This window comes from Sitophilus oryzae, unplaced genomic scaffold (assembly GCF_002938485.1).
Source record: "Sitophilus oryzae breed Bouriz unplaced genomic scaffold, Soryzae_2.0 scaffold_1297_pilon_pilon, whole genome shotgun sequence".
Taxonomy (NCBI): Eukaryota; Metazoa; Arthropoda; class Insecta; order Coleoptera; family Curculionidae; genus Sitophilus; species Sitophilus oryzae.
In genome coordinates this window covers 5,807,806-5,833,011 of record NW_022145945.1, presented here as the reverse complement: position 1 = coordinate 5,833,011, position 25,206 = coordinate 5,807,806, and the positions used below count along the sequence as shown (strand labels likewise).

Genomic DNA, 25,206 nt, shown 5'->3' with positions numbered 1-25,206 from the left:
ATTATCAACGTTGTCTTGGGGTATGTTTTCCCATTCTGCTAATGCTGCATCAATAAGCTGTGCAAGATTTCCTGGATTGTTTCGACGAGCTCTAACCCTTCTTTTGAGCTAGTCACACAAGTGTTCTATATGGTTTAGATCTGGTGAACATGCAGGCCAGTCCAAAACTATGACCCTTTCCGTTTCAAGACATTTTCTAGTCATTCTGCTGGTACGGGGAGGTGCACTATCGTACAAGAAGTTAAAATTATAACCAATTGCAGCTCTCCAAAGACTAACGATTGGGCCTAGTACCAAGTCAACATATCTCCGACCCGTTAAAGTTTGTTGAAGTGGTAACAATGGATTTTTTGCTCCCAGTATAATACCTCCCCAGAACATTACAGTTCCTCCTTTATATCTTGGTACAGATTTGGCAGCCTGAAGTCATGCTCGTCTTTCTGGAGCTCTGAGAACCCGAATTCGATGGTTATCTGAATTTAGGCCAATTCTGGTCTCATCCGAAAAAATAACATTTTGCCAATTCTTAGTTGTCCAGTTTTGATGTTGAAGGCATCAATTTAGTCGGTCAATTTTATTTTGCCGAGATAACTGTGGAAGTCTCTCCTACTGTAAAATCCCTTTTACTCCCTTTTACTCCTTATACTCCTTTTTGTTATGGTTTCAACTAAAACGTTCACACCTGTAGCTTCCAGAAGTTGTCTTTGTAGCTCTAGATGAGAAACACTGGGATTTATTCTAGCAATTTGGCCCACAAGATCGTCTTGTTGTTCAGTTGTGACTCTTTGAATATTTTGTCTGGGCCTATCCTTGTGTGTTCCTAATTTCAAGTATATATAGCATATGTTTTCGATACAACACCCTGGGTAACGCTTACTATCTCTGCTACGTCTCTTTGGAGCATTCCTTTTTTCGGTGAGAGCAATAATTCTTCCCCTCTATACATCTGTTAATCCAACATAAGGCATTTTTTATTTTTTTTGGGTCGATTGAAAATTACCCGACAATCGTGATTTTATTACTGAACAAAAAATTCAAAGAAAATAAATCGCAGCAGTCGTTTATTCTTTATTATCATGTTTATTTACAACAAAAAGCCTTATTTAAGGTCGTATACCAATTTTTATCCTTGCAAGAAATTTAGTCAGAAATAAAGAGTGATTCCATATACGTTTGGTTGTGTGTATATTAAGTCCCTATTTATGCCAAAATGAATAAAGCAAAATAATTTAAGTCCAAATAAGTTGAAGTTGAAGTTAAGTCCAAATAAAAGTATATTACTGATATAATATGAAAACATTTAACAGGAAATTGTAAAGCAGGAATGTATGTTGCAATTTGGAATCAATTTACTATCTTTTTTAAGTTTAAATTGACTATACCCTATAATAGCAATAATAAATAAATAAATAAATAAATAACGCTTTATTGTACAAAAAGCCAAAATAGCTTCACCGACAAAGCATTAAAAAACAAACAAAAGCACAAAAAATATACAAATAATAAAAAAATATCATACAATACAAATCATACAATTCAAAAAGAATTACGTCACTAAAATTACAAATACAACATGCATAGATATTGCAAAACACAAAAAAAAGACGTATCAATAAAATTTTACAATAGGAATAAGCATTTAAGAGTTATAAAATATTAAATACTAGACTTTTAACCAGTGTGTGAGATGTGAGATGATCAAAATTTTAAAATTCAAAATTGTTCAACATCAAATATTAACAAAAAAGTCGTTTACCGCATATAGGGCTCTCTCCAATAGGTATGATTTCAGAGCTTTGCAAAATGCGGGAAAGAATGAAAGCGACTTGATATCTAAAGGCAGATGATTGTATATTTTTTGGCATTGTACTGTATTGAGGCTTTAACTAGTTCTGAGCTCGGGGTTGGCAGATAAAGATCGTGCTCCACATTCCTAAGTGTATAGTTGTGAGGTGGCCTTTCGGGAATAGCAGGTTTGCTTGCGGATTAAACAAACGGATTCAAAAATAAATAAAGAAAGAAGATTTTGAAATTTTTAAAGAAATTCTGGCAGCGAGTTCTACTGATCAGTCCCAATAAATATCGCACTGCTCTCTTTTGAAGTTTTTTATAAATTCAAGTAATTTAAAAAATATCATTTTTTTATTTGTAAACCAATTATATTAATACCGGGTGCGTTTTAAAAATGGGTCACCCCCTTTAACTTTTTTATTTTTTCAGATAAAAAAAACGAGATTTGGTATGTTAGTATATGACATAAATTAGGACTGATTGACGTATTCAATTCTTTTCGACCACTTCCTGTTTCACCGGAAATGACTACGACTTTTGATTTTCAAATGGCACTCTGGGTTTTTTTTTTACATTATTCGATAGGAAATGACACTCTGAATATAATGAAATATCATTTGACGAGCACTCGGGAAAAACGATGAAAGTCCATTTTTTTTGAAAAAATAAAGTTATATAGTGTATTATGAGCTTTTGAGACGCACCCGGTATAATGTAGTTTTCAACAAGGATAGGATTTACAACACTGTCAATGTTAATAACTACTTCAGCAATTACATAGTAATGCTCTGACTAAAGTTGTTGTTACTCGACTTGCTTGTTAAATATGAATTATAAATAGGAAAAGGCATTTTATGAAATTGGATGTTTTATTAATTTAACAATGAAACCTGAGTCATTAATAGTTTTTATTGAAGACATAAAGTTAAAGCCAAGTTTTAAATTACTTAGGAAAGGTCAAGTTCAGAGATATTAAGAAGGCGATTAAAAAGCGGTCCTAATTTAAACTTTTTAAAGAACCCTTTCAACATTTCGGTTCTTAAACAAAATTTTTAATAATGAAAATAATCAAAGCCAGGATAAGTTTCGTGTTTAGAATAAATATACGAAATATATCTCGTATTTAAGTTATTTTTAAATTTTAATAAAACCATATTTTTTGTAGTGATTGGAAAAAACGATTTATTTCAATAATCGAGTACTCGAGTTTCAAGCGATTAATATTTTAAATTTAAAAACACTCTGGAATTTAAAATAACGGTAAGGAAATTTAACTATTTTATAACAAGACAATACGGGAACATACTGTATAAAGAGCTTGTTTTATATTAATTATAATTGTAAAACTTAATTCAACAGGGGTTTAACAATGACATCAATATGGCTCTAAAAAAGATTAGCTACTACTACCACTGTCAATAACTTTAGTAATTACTTAATGATACTTAATATACTCGTAGAAATATTATTCATTGATTATTATAAATATAGTACAAAGCTTTTACAAAATTTATTCTTTTATTAATTTCAATTTAAAGAATTAAATCCGATATTTCTGTAGATTTACGTTCTCAAAACAATAAAATTAAAGAGCAAGTTTAAAATTACACGATGAAAGGGAGGTCAAGTTCAGAAAAATTATGCAGACTAGTCAACCACTAATTGATCATTAAACATAAAATATGAACATAAATTGTAGAATTTAATTAAATCACTGGTTATTTAAAATTCGAGTATTATATTTTCTTATTTTAGTTTATTTTTAAATTAAATCGGCAATTTTATAATATAATCCATTGGCAGCTGGCCCTAAAGGGCACAGAGACACGTGCTCATGCAGCAATAAGATAAAAGGAAAAATGTAAATATATAATTCAGCGTGTGACGATATTTTTACGTTACATTTTATACCATCAAATATTAACATCAGAGCCGCCTATACGAGCTCTGTTACTATTCTCACTTCCATCAGCTGCTGACTGGCGGGGTTCTATTATCGACGAGTCTGACTATTTTTATTAATAAATATATTGTTTTCAGTATTACCTTGCAAAGTTTCAGCCTTCAGATATCACTATGAGTGACAATTTTTTTAAGACAGCGCGTTTGAGGTAGCGCTAAGGCGTTGCGTCCCCAAACTGCTCTGTCTGACTGTTATTTTTTTGTTTTACATTGCATTCGAATGTTATCTACAAATTTTAAGCCTTCAAAAAACAGTTTGGAAGTGGTAATTAAAATTACACCCTTGCGCGCTTTTCAGCGTCATGTGTCCCGGAACGGGAACTGCTAACGGTACCTTTGCTTCTTAACACTAAAATGAAATCGATTTTGAAAATATATGAGCCTTCAGAAAATTCTTGCATGTTTTTGCACCCGGACTATATAAAACCATAAATAATTTCAAACATACGTTTATTTTGTATAAATTGTAATGAAGTTCATAAATTTTGGGGCTCATTTCTGGGACACCCCGTATACTGTACTTAAATAATAGGGACCTTTTCTGTAAACAAGGTTAGGCAATGTATTTTATTGTTAACTCATTATGGTAATGAACTTCATTAATGTTCTTACTGTTGAATTAAATGCGTTAGATATTTAATGACCATATTGTAATAGAGTTTTGATCGGCGTTACTCGCTATAGTTCGGTACGGCAGCCGAGGAGGTGGCGGTATTCGTCCTACGGGGTATTTGTCCTACCAACCGAACGTCACTTCGGGCATGTTCGGTAGTCCTAAAAATTCCTGTTTCAGGAATTTTGTCCTGGCTAACGTACTAAATCTGTCAACGTCGCATACTTTTCAATCTTGTTTTGTTTTGGAATTTGACAAGATTAACCTCAGAAAAAGTTTAAAATTATAATTTTATGAACATTGACGAATAATGTTATGAATAATGTAATAGAACCTGATATAAAATAATCCGGAAATATTTACAAATAAAGCATAAACAAAATGAAAGTGATAGCAACACGATTACCTTTGATAATGTGTTTTTTATATAAGAATACGTCTACATGGGTTGAAATCTCAGGTGTGTATCTAGATAATATGTATTCAAACAAAAGCTGTAAAACGATTAACAATTTTTAGAAAATATTAAGCTATCCACAAATTCCTGAAAATAAATTAGCCGTGATTTGCGGAAAAAATGTTCTTAATTATTTTTCCCACATGATGTCCTTTCAGGTTCCAGGTATGTGATATTGTTTTAATTGCAAGATCGTAGCTTACAAAAATTCATTCTTCAGGAAACAGCACGGGCATGTATTAGGCATAATAAGTAATTATAAAAATATGAGCAAAAATGAGATGGTTTAAAAGAGTGAAAATTTTAAGGTTAAGAAATCTGAAACTCAAAGGAAAACTGATTAAAAACTGATAAATAAGTACCGTTAAACTGGAAAAGCAAACTAGTAAGTATTTTATTATGAATCTATTCACTTCATTGTGGTATTCACTTCATTGTGGTATTTTACGAAATGTATTTCTTTTGAATTACAGCTATACGCATAATACAAAAGACAATTTATCATCTTTAAAACCATAAGGCATATGATATATGAGATAGGTAGGTATGTACCATGTGGTAGGTACAATATGATCGAAAAAAAAACGGCGTCAGTGATGGCTATGAAATGAAGATCGGTGTCTTTTATATGTAAAATTATATAGGGAATGTCAAGGATCGTCATTTCCAAGCCAACTGGACGCCGTTTTTTCGATTATATGAGACATAAGTGTCAGCCTTCCTAGACCACAGACCTTTATATTATACCAAAGAATATCTTAATACCCTAGAAGTCTCGTCTGGCCTCAAAATCTGACCTGTCGATGGGGCCTCGCTTTGGCGAGCGAGGCCCCAACTTCGTGGAGCCTCGCTATTTTGCTCGGAATTGAACGAATAGACGCGCGGCGTTGCCTTGTTTTGTGTGTACTTTCTTGAATAGTTTTAAATTATAGTTTTTAAATTTTATCTATTGCTATAATCAGTCTTTCCGTTCTCCACACTCCGCCAGTTTACATATAATATTATCTTACATAATTCCCGTGTTACAGTTTTGGTTACCGTAGTCCTCCGAAACGGCTTAACCGATTTTGATGAAATTTTATATGTATATTCAGTAGGTCTGAGAATAGGTAGTTATATATTTTTTATACCCTTAAATGATAAGGGTAGTCCACCCCATTTTTTTATTTTGTGAAAAACAATATTTTAATTTTTTTTTTTATTTGGCATTAAAAATACAAACAACACTAAATTTTCACCGTTCTACTTTCATCCCCTATTTTTTAATAGGGGGTTTTTTTTAATTTTTGTTACCATCTCCGAAACGGCTTAACCGATTTTAATAAAATTTTATATGTATATTCAGTACGTCTAAGAATAAGTTGTTATCTATTTTATACCCTTAACTGATAAGGGTAGCCGAGAGGGTAGCCCACCCTCATTTTTTTATTTTTGGAAAAAAAAATATTTTTTATTTTTTTATTTGGCCTTAAAAATACAAACAACTCTAAATTTTCACCGTTCTACCATCATCCCCTATTTTCTAATAGGGGTTGTTTTTTATTTTCTTTTGTTGCCATCTCCGAAACGGCTTAGCCGATTTTGATGAAATTTTATAAGTATATTGAGTAGGTCTGAAAACAGGTTGTTATATATTTTTTATACCCTTAAGTGATAAGGGTAGCCCACCCCCATTTTTTTTATTTAAAAAAAATATTTTTATTTTTTTTATTTGGCATTAAAAAATACAAACAACCCTAAGTTTTCACCGTTCTACCATCATCCCCTATTTTTTAATAGGGGATGTTTTTTTTTTAATTTTTTGTTACCATCTCCGAAACGGCTTGATCGATTTTGATGAAATTTTATATGTATATTCAGTAGGTCTGAGAATACGTTGTTATCTGTTTTTATACCATTAAGTGATAAGGGTAGCCCACCCCCATTTTTTTTTACTTTTTGAAAAAAAAATTTTTAATTTTTTATTTGTCATTAAAAATACAAACAAACCTAAATTTTCACCGTTCTACCATCATCCCCTATTTTTAACAAGGGTTGTTTTTAAGATTTTTTGTTACCATCTCCGAAACGGCTTAACCGATTTTGATAAAATTTTATTTGTATATTCAGTACGTCTAAGAATAGGTTGTTATCTATTCTTATACCCTTAAGTGATAAGGGTAGCCGAGAGGGTAGCCCACCCTCATTTTTTTATTTTTGGAAAAAAAATATTTTTTTTATTTGGCCTTAAAAATACAAACAACTCTAAATTTTCACCGTTCTACCATCATCCCCTATTTTCTAATAGGGGTTGTTTTTTTGATACCATCTCCGAAACGGCTTGGCCGATTTTGATGACATTTTATTATGTATATTGAGTAGGTCTGAAAATAGTTTGTTGTCTATTTTTTATACCCTTAAATGGTAAGGGTAGCCCACCCCCATTTTTTTATTTTTTGAAAAAAAAAATTATTTTAATTTTTATTATTTGGCATTAAAAAATACAAACAACCCTAAATTTTCACCGTTCTACCATCATCCCCTATTTTTTAATAGGGGTTGTTTTTTTAAGTTTTTTGTTACCATCTCCGATTGACCGATTTTGATAAAATTTTATATGTATGTATATTCAGTACATCTAAGAATAGGTTGTTATCTATGCTTATACCCTTAAGTGATAAAGGTAGCCGAGAGGGTAGCCTACCCTCATTTTTTTTATTTTTGAAAAAAAAATATTTTTTTTATTTGGCCTTAAAAAAATACAAACAACTCTAAATTTTCACCGTTCTACCATCATCCCCTATTTTCTAATAGGGGTTGTTTTTTTGATACCATCTCCGAAACGGTTTTGCCGATTTTGATGAAATTTTATTATGTATATTGAGTAGGTCTGAAAATAGTTTGTTATCTATTTTTTATACCCTTAAGTGATAAGGGTAGCCCATTCCCATTTTTTTATATTTTGAAAAAATATATATTTTTATTTTTTTATTTTGCATTAAAAAATACAAAGAACCCAAAATTTTCACCGTTCTACCATCATCCCCCTATTTTTTAATAGGGGTTGTTTTTTTAATTTTTTGTTACCATCCGTGAAACGGCTTTGACCGATTTTGATAAAATTTTATATGTATATTCAGTACGTCTAAGAATAGGTTGTTATCTATTTTTTATACCCTTATGTGGTAAGGGTAGCCCACCCTCATTTTTTTATTTTTTGAAAAGAAAAAAATGTTTTTATTTTTTTAGTTGGCATTAATAAATACAAATAACCCTAAATTTTCACCGTTCCACCATCATCCCCTATATTTTAATAGGGGTTGTTTTTTTTTAATTTTTTGTTACCATCTCCGAAACGGCTAGACCGATTTTGATAAAATTTTATATGTATATTCAGTAGGTCTGGTTTGGTTTGGTCACAACCTATTCCTAGGTTGTTATCTATTTTTTATACCACTAAGTGATAAGAGTGGCCCACCCCAACTTTTTTTTTATTTTTTAGACAAATTTTTATTTTAATTGTTTTATAGGGAGTGCTTATTTTTTAGGGGGTGCATGTCCAAAATTTTCTTCTGGGTACACACTTTCATCACTTAAGGGACCTCTGTACAAAATTGCATACTCCTAGTTCTAGAACCGATTTTACATAAAAATTATACAAATTTTTACCCTTAGTTTTACCCCCTTAAGGAATGAATTCCAAAAATCGCTGTAATTATTCAATTACGCTACATAATAAACCTCTGTGCAAATCATCATATATAATCATCATCATATTCCTTGAACAGAATTTATTGTTCCAGAACGTTCAACCCTTCATTTCACACCCTTAGAGGGGGAATTTCCAAAAATTGCTTCTTAATGCTAAATTACGTTACATAAGGAACGTCTGCAAAATTCATACTTCTACAACCGATTTTAACAAATTTTTGTACAAATTTTCATCCCTTATTTTTTAGGGGATGCATGCCTAAAATTCGCTTCTAGGTACTCACTTTCATCATTTAAGGGACCTCTGAACAGAATTTCATACTCCTAGTCCTAGAACGGATTTTACATAAAAAATTATACAAATTTTCACCCCTAGTTTTACTCCCTTAAGGAATGAATTCCAAAAATCACTCTAATTATTCAATTACGCTACATAAGAAACCTCTGTGCAAATTCTCATATTCCTTGAACAGAATTTATTGTTCCAGAACGTTCAACCCCTCATTTCACACCCTTAGAGGGCGAATTTCCAAAAATTGCTTCTTTAGTGCTAAATTACGTTACATAAGGAACGTCTGCAAAATTCATACTTCTACAACCGATTTTAACAAATTTTTTGTACAAATTTTCATCCCTTATTTTTTAGGGGATGCATGCCTAAAATTCGCTTCTAGGTACTCACTTTCATCATTTAAGGGACCTCTAACAGAATTTCATACTCCTAGTCCTAGAACGGATTTTACATAAAAAATTATACAAATTTTCACCCCTAGTTTTACCCCCTTAAGGAATGAATTCCAAAAATCACTCTAATTATTCAATTACGCTACATAAGGAACCTCTGTGCAAATTCTCATATTCCTTGAACAGAATTTATTGTTCCAGAACGTTCAACCCCTCATTTCACACCCTTAGAGGGCGAATTTCCAAAAATTGCTTCTTAATGCTAAATTACGTTACATAAGGAACGTCTGCAACATTCAAACTTCTAAAACCGATTTTAACCTTTTGTACAAATTTTCATCCCTTATTTCTAAGGGATGAATGTCAAAAATTAGCTTCTAGGTACTCACTTTCGTCACTTAAGGAAACTCTGTACAAAATTTCATACTCCTAGAACTAACACTTTTTGTACAAAATTTCACCCCCCAGTTTCACTACCCTTAGGCTATACATTTCCAAAAATCGCTTATCAATGTTCAAATGCGCCACATCTGTGCAAAAGTTCATACTCCTAGTAGGTACAGATTTTTTATGTATAATTACGTCCCTTTATCTAATAACACCCCCTTATGGGTCGAATTTTAAAAAGTTACTTAGTAGTGCTCATCTTAGAGAACGAATTAATATTCTCCGTATTTACTCCAGTTTCCTAATACTAACACAGATAACACATAATCATACTAGTTAATTTTTTATTGGAATAGAAGTAATTTTTATTAGAAGGTACAAAAAAATTAAAAATCTAAAATTTTATTTTCATAGCTACGTTTTTTTTTCATAGCCTTAGGATGCCTCATGTACTATCGAATATACGAAATATATAATCAATACGTGTTGAACTTTCTTTAAATATCGAGAAATAAAATATGTTTGGCAACACCGTACGAAATATCGCCGCGCGTAGTCCTCAAAATTTAAAATATTAGCATTTTCAGGCTTCGATTATGTTCAAAAGCGCCACCGTATGACAAATCACTAAAGCTTCCACACGAGAGTTCTTAAAACTATAATATTCTTTGATTATACTTCTAGCACAAGGACATATCGGCAAGCCTTAGGTTGGTGTTTACGCGTGTAGGTGTGAATCGCTATGGTGATCTGGTCGGAGATAGAAAAATATAAAATATTTATTACATAACCACACTTAATCTGATGATTTCCTATGCATTCAATACCAAGTTCAATACATCTGATTGTAATAAGCATATTGGCCATACTCTTCATATACATGAAAATCGTATCAATCGTGTATCACATAGCACATTTAAGAGGACTGATCCTATAAAGGCATTTATTTTTGTTTTCTATTTATAACCTCGTTAACTCATTTATTTTGTAGATTTATTGAATATTAAGCTCTAGGATAAAAAAACCTGCTTAGACAGAACATGGGTATTTTCGAATACTTTATTTAGAAGATCTTGTCAGGACAATGATATAAGATTACAGAAAAATATCTGACGTAGGACAAATGTATAAAGTCTTCAGGATACCCTTCGGGAACAATTTAGAATGATGCAGCGTAAACTACAGTAAAGTCTGAACATTAAAGCATAAAGGTAAATAAATTATCCATACATGTGTGCAGCAAAGTCGTAATATAATAAATTTATTGTTTTCAGAAACAAAATCCACAACTTATTCTGCCAAATACAAATAGTACACATCTTATTTTACTAAGCGTGTTGACCGTACTCTTCATACACACAAAAATCGGCACCCAAGGCCTGAAATGCCAACTCTAGTATACCTATTCTATGTAATAAATATTTTTTTAAGTATATTTATTTGTATTATTATCTTTCTAGATTAAAATATTTTTAATCAGTCTGAGAATCAATATGAATTTATTTTTAAAAAAGAACGAGTATACCTAAAAGCAAAAATGATTTAAGTTAGTATGTCAAAATAATAAGTTAAGGTATTTTTAGAAAACCTGTATTTTAAATTGCAAAAGCTGATAGAATTTCAAATATTTTTCAAACTAAAAAAATGTATCGATCTGAATTAATTTTTCAAATATAACCAGAAAAAAATATCTATCTTAAAGTTGCAGCTGTGGTTGCAATACTCTGTATTGCTAAAAAACATTTTATTTATTAAAATTACAAAATTACGGTATAAAGTTATAAAAAAGTACTTTATAAAAAAAGATCTCCAAATTGTCAAGAAAATAATAAAAAGGGAAAATTCTGAAATTTACAGAAATTTCTTTTTCACTTTATTCCAATTATGTTAATGAGAGTGAAAGTAAAGACTATGGAGAGCTTATTCGTAGTAAAGTAACTAGTTAATTAGTTATTCTGTGTATAGCAAAGACTACCTGTAACGACCCCTAAAAGTAGTTAATAATAATTTAACATTAATAATTAGGTATTTCTTGCCTGAGTGCCTTGAGACAAAACCGGTAAAATAATAAGAACAAAATATGTGAGCAAAGGAATTCATAAAAACCGTAATATGTAAAGTTGATTAAAACAAATTACATATAAATATATATAAATACTGTAAAATCAAAAAAAAAACAGCTGGAAGAGCAGCAATTTTTTTTCAATTGTATAGTACTGTATGATCGAAAAAAAACGGCGTCCAGTTAGCTTGTTAATGATTATCGATGACATTCCCCATATAATTTTAAATATAAAATGACAGCAATCATTATTTCATAGCCGGCCACTGTGACCATTGTGTATTATTCTTATTACTAATACTGCACCCAATCACTTTTTTGACAATAATCTATAAAAAATAAAAAAGGTAAACAATTTTTCATATTATAAAATAATTTATTTCATTACAGGCCATAGGCACAAACCGTCATTTTTACTCCGAATAGGACATGCTATTTTTTTCAAACGTCACAAATATTTTTTTTAAACAATTTCAAACTTTGCAAATAATATAACAAGATTTAAAAGTAATACCTTGTAACTAATTATACCGTATGATCGAATAAAAACGGCGTCAGCGATGGCTATGAAATGACAATCGATGACATTTCCCATATAAATTTACATATAAAATGACAGCGATCTTCATTTCATAGCGATCGCTGAGGCCGTTTTTATTCGATCATACGGTGCTTATATCGAGAAACTATGGTTACACTCGTTGAATTTGACACTTTATATCAGTTTAATAATATATTTTCGTACTTTTGTGCTTATGCGTAAAAGTGCTTTATTTTTATGCCTAGGCATTAAAATTACTTTTATTTTATCAATCACGTCGCCAAAATTAATACTTTTGTTGCGTTTGAAAAAAAAATCATTTATTTGTAAGTTTTATAACATATCTAATTAAATTGGGCCGAAAGGAGTCAGTTCTGAACACACATCCGTGGTTCTGAATCATTCTTAATTTATTTTTAAAAAAGAACATAAATACCTAAAAACAAAAAAAATTAAAGTTAGTAGATATGTCAAAATAATAAGTAAATTAGATATTTTTAGAAAACCTGTATATTTATTTAATTGGAAAAACTGATGAAATTTCATATATCTTTCAAATTAGAAATTGTATCCTAATTAATTTTTACTCTAATTGCTAAAAAACGAATATTACAAAAATTAAGTTATAAAGTGAGTTTAGTTATATTAAAGTTCACCATATTGTCAAGAAAAAAAATTATTGCTTTTAAATTAAAAAATTATGTGCAAGTTAGGTTAAACTACAAGTTAAACAATATAGATAATCAAAAAGTTTTTTGATAAAATTTGCTTTTTATGATGTCAGATCATTTCTATGAAAAATACACTAGATAGAATACATTAGATTTTTATTAAAGACGCTGATGGGTAACTAAAACATTGACTAATAAACCTTGTCCATTTTAATATAAGAGGTCACGACATATTCCCCTTGGAATCTTTGTGAAGGTGTAAGGGGTGTATAATAAATTAATCCTTGTTTTATAATAAAAACCATAAAACATTTATTTGTGAGTTAAATAAACGCCTGCCCTCGCCTGTCATAGGCAACCAAAAATACATATAAAAAAATCTTGTAACTTTAGATGAACTTTAGTAATTATGTCAGTAAACTCTTAATTGGGCCTCTAGTCTATTATATTTAATGTACAAATATATTATTAAATTTTAATCATAGATTAAATATTTTAATCTAAGCATTAAGTAATAAAACTATTTGTGCCCATTTATCATAAGAGGTCACGAAATATACTCTTGGTAGTACACAAAACAGTGTAAGGGGTGTAAATAAAATGTATAATCATTGATTTTTTATAATATAAACTATAAAACATTTATTTCTTATTTGTGAGAATAAAAAAACAAAACAATGCATAATATAAACTATTTTAGAATTAGGTATAGGCAACCAAACACACAAGAAAAATAATTTAGATAAAACCTTGTAATTATTTATTAAATATGTCAATAAAGTCTTAATTAAGTCTCTAGTCTATTTTTATTTTATATTTACATAATATAAATACCTTACACTCTTTTTCCGATACAGAAAATTTTGTTAATTGCTTCTTGAAAATGCGACAACCTGACAACGCTGTTTTAAACGTTCGGGACGCGTTCGGGTGGACGACTCTACCCGAACAACTGGTAGGACAGATGCTCATTAGGACAGATGTGGTTCTCCCCAGCCGAGAAGCTGGCCCTACCAGTACCGGTCGAGTGGAGGGGAGGGTCGTTTGAGTATACCCTGGCAGCGAGAGCGCCAGGTAGTCAGTGATGTGATCGCACGTGAACAGTGAAGTTCGAGTCCGGAGTGCTCTGCCAAGTACCCTGCTGCCAGCCGCCGTTGCCGCTCTGAAAAAGGTAAGTCCAGCCGCCAAAGTGATCGAGAGTAGGTCGTTTTCTTTTTATTGTTAATACGGTTTGTTTTACTGCCTTAACGCGTTATAGAATAAGGGAGATAGAGATAGTTAAATTCGCTCCAGGTGTCTCGTGTCCTACTGTAGAAGTAAAAATACGTGCAAGGTAGAGGCATCTTGGTCCGAAACGCGCGTACGTAAAATTTAACCAGACTTGTATCCGCTCAAGGTGTCAACTGTCCTACTATAGAAGTAAAAATACATGCAAGGTTGAGGCATTTTGTCCGGATCCCGTGGACGCGAAGGCCGATTTCTTTTGGTTAAAAGGGAGACAGATAGCGGTTAAGGTAGTACAACAAATATACGGGCGCGAATATCCTTGGAGCTAAGGCAGGATCTCGTCCATCCCGAGACTGGTTCTGTAGTTCCCGTATTCTCATCAGGAGCGCCGTGGGATCTCGCCGACATCCCGAGGTGGTCCTGACCGGGCGGTGTGGACTGTGCTTATCCAGACGACTAACCGAGACGCCGTTTCGTTCTACTGCGAACGATCCAGGGCTCGCGTGCGTACCTATCCCACAGGACTCCGTTTCGTTCTACTGCGAACGATCCAGGACTCGCGTGCGTATCTATCCCACAGGACGCCGTTTCGTTCTACTGCGAACGATCCAGGGCTCGCGTGCGTATCTATCCCACAGGACGCCGTCTCGTTCTACTGCGCACGATTCAGGGCTCGGGTGCGTAATTATCCCACAGGACGCCGTTTCGTTCTACTGCGAACGATCCAGGGCTCGCGTTTGTTTATCCCGGGACGTCTGTAACGACGTCGCCGACGTTTAGAAAGTCGGGTTATAAAAGAGTATATCGCTCCGGTACGTACATGTCTGTGTTTACTAGGACGCCGGCGCCGTTAAGTTAGACGCCGGTTAGAAACTCGCGTCGTTTTATTTACTAGAACGTCATGTCAAAAACGCGCTTTGAATTCGCGTGATTAAATCGGACAGTGAGTTGCATATCGAGATTATACGGTCAAAACTCTAGAGGTGCTCGATTGTTGTTGTAAATTTTATTTTACGAGTCATTAATTATAAATTTTCTTTCACTTTCATTACAATTTAAAGTCGTGAAACTTCCTGGGGTATTTAGCATATAGTTAATTAATTAAATAAAGCCTTAATGTTATGTTATAGTTAACTGTGTGTTTTATTTCTTTTCATTTCATCACTCCCTGGTATCTCCACTGTATAAAAGCTACCCGTATTGGCGAAACGTGGACCTCTTCCACTATAAAGAACAGAGGTGGCGCCCGAGAGATTTAAATTTACTACTGTACGCCAGTAAGGCTATTTATTTTTCACTGAACCAAAGAAAAATAAATTGAGACTCTTACAAAATTAAATCTATACTAATATATAAAATCCTTAAGTGACTGACATACTGATTAATCACGATCCTGCTCAAACCACTCAACGTAAGAAGCTCAATTTTGGCATACAGGTTGATTCTAGGGTGTAGAGGTTCGACAAGAAGCGATTTTTCGAAATTCCAGTTCCAAGAGGATGGAACCACCCCTCAAATATTACAATATTTTTATTTAAAAAACGGTCAAGTTTCCGAAAAAACGCTTAAACACGTATATTTTATTTTGTTTTTTTGCATATTTTAAGATTTTTTAAAAATGTATACAGGGTGTTTCGAAAAATTTGGTCATTGATTAATCACGCTCCTGCTTAAAGCGCTTGACGTAAAAAGCTGATTTTTGGAAAACAGATTTACTTTAGGGTGTAGAGGTTCGATAAGAAGGGATTTTTCGAAACACGAATTCTAAGGGCGTGAAACTATCCCTCAAATATTAAAATATTTTTTATTTAAAAACCGGTGACTTTTTCGGAAAAACTCTTAAACTCGTATATTTTATTTTGTTGTTTTACATATTTTAAGTTTTTTTATAAGTTTATACAGGGTGTTTTATAAAATATGACCATTTAGTAATCACGATTCTGCTTAAACTGCTTGACGTTTAAAGCTGATTTTTGGCAAACGGATTGACTGTGGGGTGTAGAGGTTCGATAAGGAGGGGTTTCTCGAATCTCAAATTCCAGGGGGGTGAAAACGCCCCTCAAATATTACAATATTTGGTATTTAAAAAACGGTTAGTCTTTCGGGAAAACGCTTAGACAAGCATAATTTATTTGTTTTTTTTTACATATTTTGAAATTTTTTAAAAAATCATACAGGGTGTTCCAAAAAGTTGGGTAATTTCTTAACCACGATTCCGCTTAAACTGCTTGACGTAAAAAGCTTATTTTTTCGGCAAACGGATTTTTCGAAAGTCAAATTCCAACGAGATGAAACTACCCCACAAATATTACCAAGTTATATAATAATATCGCCATATTGTTTTTTCTCATGCTGACATAAATGTGAGAAAATTTTATCCAGTTTGTATGTTAATGAAAATTCTTGCTTTGCTTTATCATCACCATTACAAATTAATAATTCGACGCGAACGAAGTCGCTGGTACACGCTAGTATATTTATATAACTTAGTTTTAATGTTTAAAGGTGCGTATTCACTAGACCATTTTCCTCCGAACAAACCAAACGAGCCGAGCGCGCAGAGCCGAATTCGGCAAGTGAATACGGGTTCGCGAGCAAAATTTCACCGAAACGAGCGCGCCAAACATTTTCGCCGGCTTGTCGGTACATGCATTTTACTCAAAGGGGATGCATTGTTCAGTGGGTACGGAGGTTCATTGCGTTCATGGTGTTCGTCCTATTCGGAGCATTCGCGGCTAAAAATTTTCATTGTTTTGATTTTTCTTTGCTCAAACGAAATGGAGTGGAATAGAAAAAAGTGCCTTCAGTTAATAGACATTTATGAACAATATTCAGTGCTTTGGAATCCAAAGGGTGAATTGTACTATAATAAAGTTAAGAAGTTTGATACGTGGAGGCAGATAGATGAGATCATGGGATGTGCTTCTAGAGAAGCAAAGAAAAAAATTGAAAGTCTTCTGGGAAGTTTCAGAAGGGAGAAGGCGAAAGGAAAAAAATCTATTGGAACGGGAAAAGGTACATTTATACAAATTATAACGAAAATAACAATAAAGCTTGTTTTTCAATGCAAAGATTTGGCAAATGTCACATGATTTCTAACCTAGCTGTAAAGAAGCAATCACGTGAAAAATGTCAAATTTTTATTTAAAAAAACAGGCTTTAGAGCATAGATAAAAAAAATAATCTACTATTAAGATAGATATGAAACTGAATAGTAAAATTTTTGGTCAAAGCGCCCCTCCGTGTTTTTCGTAGAGACTACGTTTAACCCAGCGCCTTCGCCTTTTCTGCTCTAAATGTTTTTTATGTTTGAATTCCAAGGATTTATTTTTAAAGTTACACTGATATAGTCTATAAAATGAATAACTTTGAATTTTGACCGTTATTTTTTACCAACATGGCAAATATAAAACCCTTTTGTCAAAAAAGTTACTGATATTCTTTAAGTATTCTTTAAATTGAGTGCCTGAACGAATCAGATAGGTAACTCTTTTTACTTTCGTGAAATAGAAAAGGAAAATAATAGTGACAGTTCTTCCTCTTCTTGCAAAAATCAACACGAAATGGCATAATTGTCAAAAGTAAAATGTCATCAGCTTTTGACATTTCTAAATATCAGACCAATGCCGTCTCTAATAGAACTGCTGCATTTGTATATATAGATATATAGCCTCGGAGCGAGATTACATAGCCTCGGAGCAAGATTTATGACGTCACGTTAATTAGATACGGATTAATAAATATGTTGTAGAATACATGGAAAACATAATTATTCCTCGTATTTTTGGTTTGTATTTTAAAAATGATATAGTTTACATGAAATATACATAATATACAGTTAATAAATATAATATATATCTATTCATAGTAATAAATACTTTGGCAAATGAACTATGAACCATACAAATGCAGCAAATGTTTTACAATATACAAATAGTGAATACATAACAGATAATGGGTAAAATGGTAGACATAAGATAATGGGTAAAATATAAAATATATTTTAAATTTTGGGGTTTGAAAATCGATCTAATTTAACAAAAAATATTCAATATATAGATACTAATAGTGATGTATTATTATTTGCATTCACAAAATTTATATGTACATATATTTTGCAAGTATCAATGTTCGAAAAAATATATTTGCAAATAATACAATATCATAGAAAAAAATGCGATGGCTATGAAATAAAGATCACTGTCATTTCATAATGTAAAATTATTCTAAAATTCTTGATTTTCTTGGGATTTAGGTTCGGGAAAAACGCTGATTAAGTTTTCATTTGGTTTTTCATTATTTTTTTTTGGTTTAAAAAAAAACGTTTCGGCTAACATTATAGCCTTCATCAGTGTTGTGTCATATAAAAAAAAATAGTGTCGAATATAATCCAAAAAATTGCATATAAAATATTTACACCACAAACAACATAATGTTTACTGAAATTAATAAACTAATATAAACTTGACAAAAGATGACCACATATTTTTTAAAATTATTATTCTTAACACTAAAATTATCTACATTGACTATGGAGTACGATTTCAGCCATAGTCAAATATCAGGAATAATTATGTTAGCGTGACGTCATAAATCTCGCTCCGAGGCTGTTCTATTAGAGACGGCATTGCGTCAGCATGGCCGCAAGTTGCTAACCTAATAAAATTAACACTAGAAAAGCCCGCGGGAAATTCAAAGTTATTCGTTCACAGACTATATATTAGTATATCAGAGTAACTTTAATAAAACATAAGAATATATATATATATATATATATATATATATATATATATATATATATATATATATATATATATATATATATATATATATATATATATATATATATATATATATATATATATATATATATATATATATATATATATATATATATATATATATATATAAAGTATATATATATATATATATATATATATATATATATATATACCGATCGGGACAGGTCAACTCTGTGTATAGGATTTTAACGTGTAAGACAGTGATGTAGGAAGCTTAATGGCAAATCAAATGTATTAAAAAGAGAAAAAAGTTGGTTGGGTATGGGTGGGTACATTTCTTCTGACCGGTATTGCCGGATTTTGCATCAAAATTTCAAACAGCAGAAGTAGACGTTTCAAAAAAATGTTGCATCAGGGTTGGATCTGGATTTTCGACAACTAGTTACTCATTTTACTACAACTGTAATAGATTACATTTAGCTTAGATATATTATCTTCATTTCAGTAGTATACATGAACATTTTTAACATAGTTTATTTTATTCTAATTTCTTTAAGACTACGATAATATACTGGTCGGCAAGAGAAAATCTTGGGTCGTTTATTTTAGTCATCATTTACCTACATGTCTAGAAGTGAATCGCTATGGCAATCTTGTAAGTCGGGGAGAGAAAATTATTACCTATCCACTTAATCATAATCATAAATTTAACATAGTTTATTTTATTCTAATTTCTTTAAGACTACGATAATATACTGGTCGGCAAGAGAAAATCTAAAGCACCGCCCCTCTCAATGCGTTCTCCCACCATGCTTATGCTTTACCTTGCCCACACCCGTAAAAACCGGCAACACTGTATCGGTCGCACCGGCTCCTCGCCGGCCCCTTTTGATGCTGTCTCTCTGTCTGTCAACCGGTCATTTATATTATTCTCTGTCTTACACGTTAAAATCCTATACACAGTAATCAAATGACCAGGTCGGTATATACTTTACAGTTTATTTTTTCTATTTTACAGAGTTTCATGTAAATGATCGTAAGTCGACTGGCTGTCTAATGAATAGATCGAGATTTATAGATTTTAAAGCTAACGAAAAAAAATCAAACAACGAATACATACCATATATTTTTCTTTTATCTAAGATACATACCTTATCATCTTTTGGAAACATGTGCATTTTTGCAGTTTTGTTAGTTTCTTTGCAAGATGTAACACAACAAGAAAACACCATTTTTACAGTTAATAAATAATAAAACTATTTCTGACTATGATATTTAAAATTTAGATAGATAGAAAATTAAAAAACACACCAGTATTTGCAGACGCAGGCCCAAATTCAATAAAAATCAAAATTTTGCCTGCGAAAATCAGGCTTTTTTTTACTGAAAAGGTATTTTTTGATTTATCAGCAATCATTGTCAAGTTGACAATATAGAGGGTGTTTTCGAATTAGTCTAAAAAATTGTGGTGTGATTCCTCATGTATTCTTAAAACAAATTTTTATATAACCATTGGGTCTAAAATACTTCTTTTCTGATCTACAGGGTGTTAAAAATTAAAAAAAAGAGATTTTTTTGCTTAACATAAATGGTACACAACTGCTTTTTTAAAGAAAATATATTTTTTTCTTGACTGGCCATCCTTTTTCAACAAAATTGATCTTTTTAGTTTTTCTTGTTCATCAAACGGTTGTCGAGAAAAAAATAAATATACTTATTAAGAGCCCGCCTTAATCCGTTTTCTACCGATTTTTTATTTTTTAGATTAATTAGGAAACACCCTGTATATGCATATCACAGGCAACCAAATAAACTAGTAACCTCAAAAAATTATTTTTCCTGCCACTAGCGACATACCGTGTTTTAGTATGTACTAAATTATTTTATCAAAATTTCACTATATAAGTTTCCAGGCAATGCTTTACAGCTTGTTTTTTATTTACATGGAAAATTTTGGCATGTGTCAAATTTTTAAATATTTCCAGCGACTGAACCATTGCATTTTCAGGTACACTAATGATGCTGATTTGTTTACGGTGACCTAGAGATTCAAAGCGCGAATAAAAATTTAATACAACTGAACGTGGGAACACAGCAAACGCAACAAGCACTCTGAACATCGCGATCTTTTCCTTATTGAGTTCGTTCGTGTGCGCTCGGCTCGCTTGGTTCGTTCGGACAAAAATGCTCTAGTGAGTACGCACCTTAACAAGAACATCAATATAATTTGATGAAGATTAGATTTACCACTGTCACATAAACTTGGGCACTTACATGTTGAAAATTTTAATAAAAATCTTATTCAGTGAAGCAGAAGTATAAATAGTATACACACTTTATAGAATTTAATCTTTTATTAATTATTTAAGAAGTTCTCCACCGGTGCTGCCACCATAAGAGAACACTGTAAACAGCGGACTAAACAAATACACGAATTTAATTAGCGAATACAGGAAAAAAATGTTATATAATTATTCTAAAAGTTTTTAGAAAGTATAATTTGTGAAAATTCTAAAAATAAAAAAATAAATATTTTTACATTTTCAGGTCTAACTTGTAGTATAATTTATTATTCAAGCTAATATAAAATTTTTTAGTTGGATTCAACTACGGTAGGGAGCATAATTTTAAGTACCGGTTTTGCTAATGGGGACATAACTGGGGTAATTTCGGCTTTAACGAAATGTTTTAAAGATAATACAAATTTTAATTTTAGAAGATGTTCATAAAAAATTTAAGCACTAGTTGATTAAAAAAAAGTATGCCATTAATATTGCAAATTATATTTTATCCTCTCCTAATATATGTTTACTAGCGTGTACCAGCGACTTCGTTCGCGTCGAATTAATCATTTGTAATGGTGATGATAAAGAAAAACTAGAATTTCCATTAACATAAAAAACTGGATAAAATTTTCTCACATTCATGTCAGCATGAGAAAAAACAATATGGCGATATTATTATACAACTTAGTAATATTTGAGGGGTAGTTTCATCTCGATGGAATTTGACTTTCGAAAAATCCGTTTGCCAAAAATAAGCTTTTTACGTCAAGCAGTTTAAGCAGAACCGTGGTTAAGAAATTACCCAACTTTTTGGAACACCCTGTATGATTTTTTAAAAAATTTCAAAATATGTAAAAAAAAACAAATAAATTATGCTTGTCCAAGCGTTTTCCCGAAAGACTAACCGTTTTTTAAATAATAAATAGAGTAATATTTGAGGGGCGGTTTCACCCTCTTGGAATTTGAGATTCGAGAAACCCCTCCTTATCGAATCTTTACACCCCACAGTGAATCCGTTTGCCAAAAATCAGCTTTAAACGTCAAGCAGTTTAAGCACAATCGTGATTACTCAATGGTCATATTTTATGAAACAGCCTGTATAAATTTATAAAAAAAATCTTAAAATATGTAAAACAATAAAATAAAATATAAGTGTTTAAGAGTTTTTTCCGAAAAACTCACCGATTTTATAAATAAAAAATATTTTAATATTTGAGGGATAGTTTCACCCCCTTAGAATTCGAGTTTCGAAAAATTCCTTCTTATCGAACCTCTACACCCTAAAGTCAATCTGTTTTCCAAAAATCAGCTTTTTACGTCAAGCGCTTTAAGCAGGGTCGTGATAAATCAATGACTAGATTTTTCGAAACACCCTGTATACATTTTTAAAAAATCTTAAAATATGTAAAAAAACACAATAACATATACGTGTTTAAGCGTTTTTTCGGAAACTTGACCGTTTGTAAAATAAAAAATATTGTAATATTTGATGGGTGGTTTCACCCTCTTGGAACTGGAATTTCGAAAAATCCCTTCTTATCGAACATCTACACTGTAGAATCAACCTATATGCCAAAATTGAGCTTCTTACGCTGAGTGGTTTGAGCAGGATCGTGGTTAATCACTATGTCAGTCACTTAAGGATTTTATATATTAGTATAGATTTAATTTTTTGATTATGTAATGGGCACTTTGTTTACTCACTTGTTTCGTCAAATTATTGGACATAAATCTAATTAACTATTGTTTTGTTATTCAAACTCTTTCCTGGACATACAAAGAACATACAGATTTAATTCATACGCGCAACAATACAAAACAAAAAAACCTTAAACATGCTACAGAGACAACAAAATGAAATTTAAAGAATGCATCCATTTTTCTCAAAGAGACCTGGTTCAAATTAAAAAAGTAGAAAAAAGACTCAAAGTCTCGGTCTCAACGTTTATACAATGTTAAACTGTTACACGTGTTTCGCTCATATACGAGCATCATCAGACCTAACAAGAAAGAACCTAAATAAATAACAAATAATAAAAAGGTCATCATAACTTACAAATACAATTAAAATTAATCCAAATACACGTTCACATTTTACAATTAAAACAACACTGAGACGAGGCTGAAATGACCGGCAAATATTTGTCAATAAAAAACAAACAGGAACAAAAAATCAAACAAAATCAAAAATAAAATAAGAAATAAAAAATAGAATAACCCAGCGGGATTTGAACTCTAGCCTCCCGGGGGTGTTTTTTATTGACAAATATTTGCCGGTCATTTCAGCCTCGTCTCAGTGTTGTTTTAATTGTAAAATGTGAACGTGTATTTTTTTGGATTAATTTTAATTGTATTTGTAAGTTATGATGACCTTTTTATTATTTGTTATTTATTTAGGTTCTTTCTTGTTAGATCTGATGATGCTCGTATATGAGCGAAACACGTGTAACAGTTTAACATTGTATAAATGTTGAGACCGAGACTTTGAGTCTTTTTTCTATTTTTTTAACAAAATGAAATACTAAAAATAATATTTAATCTAGAGAGAACAACAGAAGAAGTATACCAAAAAACAGGAATTGACAAAAGAAAATTAATAAAATTATTATCCTATTTCTACGTATATTTTAAACGTTTAGTTTATTTTCAGTATAAAAAAATCAACCACCGAAATTTTGAAAGGGTTCTTTAAAAAGTTTAAATTAGATCCACTTTTTAAAAGTCTGCATAATCTTAAACTTGACCTACCCTTTATTATGTAATTTAAATTTGACTTTGAATTGTATGTTTTCTGTGCTAAAAACTTTCAGGATTATTAAATTAATCAAAGTTTAAATTTCATACGAAAGTTTTAATAAAAGTAGTATGAATATTGCATTACCAATAAATAAAATTTCTATTAAGAGTTTGGATATGCAATTGATGAAGATTTTGCCAGTGGCAGTACTAGCTAATATTGAGTCATATTGAGATTTTTGTTAAGAGTGAAAACTAAGTTACAGTACGTCTGTCCGTTCTGTAGCTACGCGGTATCCGTGAGAGGGGAAACGATATTCTCTCGATGTTTTTCGTAAAAAAATAGACGACGCGTCCCATCAATAAAAATTCGACAAATTTGCAAGTGGCCAATAAAATGAGTGGGCGGAGCGACGTACTCTTCAAGTCGACGTATTATTTAAATTTATTATTATTTAAATGTTTTTTGGCCGCATTCCTTTCATAGACACAGATCCAGCAGATGTACTGTACACAGCGTGGAAATAAAAATTTGGAATTTTTTGAAAAATTTTTTGGATTTTTTTTTCAGTTTTTAGTTAGCAAACCTAATTTCTTGATAATATCTAGTGGTTCTCAAAATTTAAGCAAAATATCATTTTTTTAGGAAATTTTCTAAGAAAAATAATTCGGTTATTTTGGACGATAAAGATAACGGCAAAGAGAAAATATGTTTCTTTTATCGAGATCTACCAGCCCTGAAAATATTTGCACTTATTTAAGGCTCACCTTGTATTAATATTAAATTTCAGAAATTATAAAAAAGTTACGAATATAAAACGGAAAACCCAAATTTAAAACTGAATATCAAAATAAAAATTCACTTTATATAAATTTATTAAAAATTATTAGAGCAGTAAGATCGTCTATATCTTAGGATATCATTCACTGAAGTGGATTTTTTTAATTTCGAAGAAAATAAAATTGCTTTATATTTATTTTTTAATTATTGAAATTGCATATCGAATTTATTAAAGTTGGCTTGAGCAAATTGAGCTCCTTCCGGGATTTGCAACAAATTTCTTTTTTATGTTACTTTTAGCTAGTAATAAATTAATATTTAAAAAGATTATTATTAAGTAAAAAGTCTGAAATATTCATTAATATCTTAATTTAGATTTTCAAAGAGGGAAGACAGAATTTTTTTTTTTTCTCTCTTCAATAAATAATAATCTAATATTTTTATGAAAAACAGGAAAATACGATTATGAATAGCGGCACTAACCTAACCCAATTTTCAATTTTAATTAAAGTTTAGTAGGTCAGGTTTCCATTAACCTGAAAAGGAATTGCATAGAATTGGAAAAATATTGCTAATC

The 25,206-nt window shown here is 31.2% G+C and overlaps 1 protein-coding gene and 2 long non-coding RNA genes across 4 annotated transcripts in view; 2 read left to right on the top strand and 1 right to left on the bottom strand.

Moving 5' to 3' along the window:
- Nucleotides 1-25,206, bottom strand: part of LOC115874648 (synaptotagmin-1) — a 141,058-nt gene that overhangs the window by 70,452 nt on the left and 45,400 nt on the right. The window lies entirely within an intron of this gene.
- LOC115874652 lies at nt 4,249-10,466 on the top strand. 2 transcript variants are annotated; one of them, XR_004048880.1, is made up of 5 exons: nt 4,249-4,826; nt 4,886-4,988; nt 5,044-5,208; nt 5,297-5,367; nt 10,269-10,466. It is a non-coding gene; the product is annotated as an uncharacterized LOC115874652 (long non-coding RNA). The 2 variants fall into 2 exon arrangements; XR_004048879.1 differs by having other exon boundaries at nt 4,251-4,826; nt 5,297-5,363.
- LOC115874653 lies at nt 10,576-11,019 on the top strand. Its single transcript, XR_004048881.1, has 2 exons — nt 10,576-10,795; nt 10,859-11,019. It is a non-coding gene; the product is annotated as an uncharacterized LOC115874653 (long non-coding RNA).